This window comes from Mustela erminea, chromosome 8 (assembly GCF_009829155.1).
Source record: "Mustela erminea isolate mMusErm1 chromosome 8, mMusErm1.Pri, whole genome shotgun sequence".
In the NCBI taxonomy this organism is placed as follows: domain Eukaryota; kingdom Metazoa; phylum Chordata; class Mammalia; order Carnivora; family Mustelidae; genus Mustela; species Mustela erminea.
In genome coordinates, this window is record NC_045621.1 from 54069439 (window position 1) to 54074852 (window position 5414).

The window sequence follows — 5414 nt, forward strand, 5'->3', positions numbered from 1 at the left end:
ACAAAGGTTGTCATAGCAGCGTGTATACAGTGGGCTATGAGCACTGGCATCAGAGCCATAGTTCTGCAAAGAAGCAACCTGTAGGAAAAAAAAAAAAAAGATTTTGAGGCAGAGTTATGAAGACGCACGCAAAAACACACACCTTGTTATGAAAGAAAATTCTTTTTTTTCCAACTCTGAACCACTTTTTTTTTTTTTTTGAAGATTTAACTTATTTGTTTGACAGACAGATCACAAGTAGGCAGAGAGGCAGGCAGGGGAAGGATGGAGCAGGCTCCCTGGGATGTGGGAATGGATTCCAGGACCCTGGGATCATGACCTGAGCTGAAGGCAGAGGCTTAAACCCACTAAGCCACCCAGGAGCCCGGAAAGAAAATTCCTGTGGCCTTTCCAGCCAATTATTCACAATTACTCACCATAGTAATATTCCAATTTGGTCCCTAAAAGGGTCCAATCATCTTAAAGCTATATATCAAGAGCTGTGTCTAAGTACTACAGTGTTTACTGTTAATTGGAAATCCTCGTATAATTTCTTCCATTCACTAATATTTTCATATTGAATACTAACTTGATTACCACTATTACTAGTACACCTGCCTTCAAAGATTCTCCCTACCCAGCCCTTTAAAAAAAAAAAAAAATTAGTTCTACAATTCTCCCAGTTGAAGTCTTGGATTCATGTCTGTTCTGTCTTTCTTTATCACCCTTACATTTAAATAGAGCTTTGTCTCTCATTAAGGCTGTTTATACTTAATGCCTAGCTCCAGAGATTGTCTCCATGGCAGCCTCTCTGCCTTTCCATTCATCCGGTTCATTCTGATACTCTCTACCAAATGAACATTCCAATAGCCCTGTTTCAACTGTGTCACACTCTTCCAAATCTCTCCATGGCCCCACAATATTGAGTCCTGACTTTGTTACTTACTAACCAGCTAATTAACCTTGTTGAGATTTGATTGCCTAACCTGTAAAATGGGGATAATAATCACATCTATGCATACATTTTTCATGAAGTTCAAATGCTTTCAATTAGCAATAATCGCGCCTCGGATAAACCTCATTGGCTATGATACTGCCACTGCGCAAAGCTGTTCAAATGCTTTCAAACATGTGGAATATTTAGCAGTTTCCAGCACGTAGTGAGCATTCATTAGATTTTACTTGTTGCTATTACTTTCAGTAACAAAATATGTGAGACAGTCTGAAATTTGACCCAAATTTAACTTTCCACTTTTAACTCACATAAAACACCTGTTCACAACAGAGAGAAGTTTCTCACAGTTTTATGAACACGTCTTGCAAATCCCTTCCTTTGAGGCTATAATATGATCATGCTCTGCCCCAAATATCTCTTGCTTTCCATTTATTCAAATTTGTTTCATTCTTTATGGACAATTTTGGATCTCATCCCACAAACCTCTTGTCATAGCTGATGGTAACTCCCTCCCCACTCTGAACAGATACAGTGATATTCATTTAGAGATTACCATGTATCATGGAGTATGAAATAATGGGAATCTAGATCAGAGTGGAAAAGAAGACCTTCTTATCCCCACTGAGTCATGGTTTGTCCAGCATACTGCCCCAAAGCTGGAATTGAGCCATAAATATTTGGGGATTGACTGTTCACAATGTTAATAAGGATACTCCTATAAAGCTTTGATTTAGAAGCGATAAGTCAAATGAGAAAATAGTGAAGTTCCCATATTAGAATTCTCTCTTGATTTTCATAAGGGGGAAAATAGCATCTAGAAAGAAATACTGTTATGATTATCATATTTCCAAATGATACTACATGGGGAAAACTAAATGTTCTAAAATGAATAAATGAATATTTCCTTGTCTTCTAAGAATTGGCTTTTTTTTTTGTATACTGGAACTGATTTTCATTCTTATGCACTAAATCAAAATTGATGCACACTAATCTAGTCAATTAAACATGTCAAAACCATACAAATTGATATACAATTCACATAGACTTCATGTGGGTGAGCCCTCACCCTATCCCAGGGAAGCTGTACAATAGAGCAGCCTCTGTTCATCCAGGTGGGTTGAAAAGAAACCTATGCATGTATTTCGTTTTATCTTTTAGAGTGTAATAATGCTCCAACAGAGATGGCGAAAGCAGTTTAGCCAGTGTGAGGATTAATGAACACAAGCTTTGGAGTTACGCATGTCACTGCCATCTCTTCACAAGATAGGTGGCCATGGACAAGATACGTAACATGCCTGAGCCTCTTTTTCCTCCCAGTAAAATGAGCAAAGCACAACTACTTCATGAAGTTTTCAGAAGGATTATGTGAAATGAAGTTTAGCAAAGTTCTCAGCTCATTGTCGGAATTCAGTGTTTACTTGTTCATACTTGCATTTCAGAACTATGAATGCATCAGGGAAAGAGGTTGTCCTTCAATGGCCCAAATGCTGGAGAGTAATACCTCAGCCTGACCTCTCACCCCCCCATTCTGGAAATTCATGCTGGATATTTTCATTGAGTGCAGTGGCTTTTGAACATTTTCTTCAGCAGCAGCAGAACCTTTTGGTTTCCAGTTAAAATCTTAAAGAGAGCCCAGTTAGGGGGAAAAAATGGCAGCCATTCTGGGTAACACTATGAAATAGAAGATCTGGTCCCTTCTAGCCTAGTATTGCCTGAACTTGGGAAAGTTATTTGACCTTTTTGAGTCACTTTTCTTATCTGCAGATTTTGGAAAATAAAAACGTGCTGCCCTGCGTAGCTTATGAGACTGTTGTGACACTCAGATGGGTACATGTGTATGAACGCACTTCAAAAGAGTAATGCGATACACAAATACACACTAGCTTTCTTATCACAACACAAGCTTCTGCGTTTTGGCTCAACTATTTGATTTTTTCCCAACAGATTTACCTCCCTAATTACAGGCAGTTCCTTGCTAGCAAACAGGTGTATTCCAAAATTTAATTTGCTAATCAGTTGTTAGGAGCTCAGCACACGTTTTCCCTTAGAAATGATGTTATAAATGGAATCACTTATTTCTAAAGAAATTTCAGCCCAACTCTTTAGCCCAAGATGTAGCTGAAATATTATACATTTGCTATAAAATCCATTGGAAATATTATTGTAACAGCAGTAATTAAAATAATAAAATAATAAAAATGAGTGAGTTTAATTTATCTTTAATATTATCATTTAAGACCAGCTCTAATAAAAAAAAAATAGTAGGCGTTTAAGCCAATGGAGATTCTTTTTTTTTTTTTTTTAAGATTTTATTTATTTGTTTGAGAGAGAGACAGTGAGAGAGAGCATGAGCGAGGAGAAGGTCAGAGGGAGAAGCAGACTCCCCATGGAGCTGGGAGCCCGATGTGGGACTCGATCCCAGGACTCTGGGATCATGACCTGAGCCGAACGAAGGCAGTCGTCCAACCAACTGAGCCACCCAGGCGTCCCAATGGAGATTCTTAAAGAGAGATTTCTGTGTCCCGGAGGGTTTTAGAATTGGTATTATCCACTTTGGTGATTGAGAAATTCATAGATATTTTCATTTCTTTTTTGTATCTTTTATATCTAGCAATTAATACAGGGGTAATTGGCAGGGGCAGGGATATATATAACAGAGAACAAAAACAGATAAGAACAAACATGTTGAAAGGGAAAGGATATAGGCAGAGAAATAATGATAGAGCCAGAAATTTAGGGTGAAAAAGAAAATAAAAAGGAAGGCTAAATGATGTGAGTTCAGTAGGGAAGGAAAAGGTAGGAAAGAAAATGAACCCAGTTAAAAACTAAGGGAAAAAACATTTTAGAGTCACGTTTGTGCATCCTACAAAAAGGTTTGGAGTCCTTGCATCATGCAGTTGGATGAAGGAATATGGAGCCTAAGGAAACAGGAACAGATGTGGAGCTGACCTTTGGTATGAATTAAACATTTGTTACTAAGTGCTAGTGAATCTGGAAGTCAGTAACTTAAATAATATTAAAATTATTTCTGGTGGGGAATTAGTATCCAATAAATAATTAGGAGAAATTAGCCAAAGGTAAAAATATTTAACTGGACAATCTACATGGTGAATTGATATACAGTCATTTGAGAGATGTCTTTAATTTATAGAGACTTTATAATTCTTTATAATTCCTATTAATGTAATCGGAAATTGTTTTCTACTCAAACATTAAATATTTATCATAACACCTGATGCTTGTGAAGACCCCTAGGGTAGTGAATAAAAAGTTAGTTGTTAAAGTAAGGGCAAACTCTCTCTCTGACAGACCTGCCAGCATCTCCAAAGGTCACCAATGACTTACCCATTGCCTCTTGCAATTAGCTTATAATCCATAGCAATGTGTTCTGATCCACACTTTCTGATGGTTTCCACTTTGGGGTTCTCATGACAGTTCCTTCCAGAGTCTTCGTCCATGTCTCTAGCTATTTATCTCTTCCATCATCTTTTAGGGCTCATGCTCCTTGCCCTTCCTCCTTCCAGTACAGGTTAGTATTCCTCAGGTTCTCATTTGGTTTCCTTATTATTTTATAAATGCTCTGTAAGCAATCTCACCTACACCCGTGGTTTCAACCATCATATACAGGCTGCATTCTACACAGTGGTAACACGCAAATTTCTACCTACAGTCCAGACTTTGGCTTGAGCTTCCCAACTTCTGCATTTAACTGAAAGATAGCCAGAACCATTAGAAATTCACTTTTTCCTCTCATTTGAAATGCCATGGTTTTGACCACTTAGAACATTGAAATGCATTAAAAAAGAAAAGCCAATTTTAGTTTTCATATATTTTGCTGGTTCTGTCAGAAATTAATTTATCTTAAAGTTATCCTTTATATTTACCCCTCATCTTTAGTACATAAATTGATATGATAGAGAATTCATAAACATTTTAGAATTTTCCTGATGAAGGAAGCTTTGGATTGAATTTTAAAAGTTAAAATCTTCAAAACTCCAGACTAAGTTTTGCTATATTTTCCCATTAGTGAAATTTACCTAGAGATATTTAAGTGGGGGATTAATTAGGACCCCACATATTTTATCTTTAAGCACAAAATCTCCAGATCTGCCTAAGCTGGGGTTTTCAGTACTCATCGTTTCTATGCTGGAATAGCGCCTTCTCCATTCTGACATATTATTGTTTCTTTGGTCTGCCTTTCCTCTTTTCTTTTCTTTTCTTCTCTTTTCTTTTCTTCCCGGTAATGTTGAACTTGGAGCAAACGGATTTATACATTGAAATATTTTCACAAAATGTTCTTCCAATAATCATTTTTTTATTTACCAGGAAAAAATAGCAGTTATGCCCCCAGAAATGAAATGTTGGACATGCTAAAATCAAACAAACAACAAAAAAACCAAGATCTATTCTAAGAAGTAAAGTAGTAATATTACTGGGAAGGCACTAACAAAAGGGAAAATATCAGTTAAGTCAAATTTCA

General features: G+C 36.8%; 1 pseudogene; it reads right to left on the minus strand.

Annotated features, from left to right (window-relative positions):
- Positions 1-980: 980 nt before the first annotated feature.
- Positions 981-1090, minus strand: LOC116597927 (annotated as a pseudogene).
- Positions 1091-5414: the final 4324 nt, after the last annotated feature.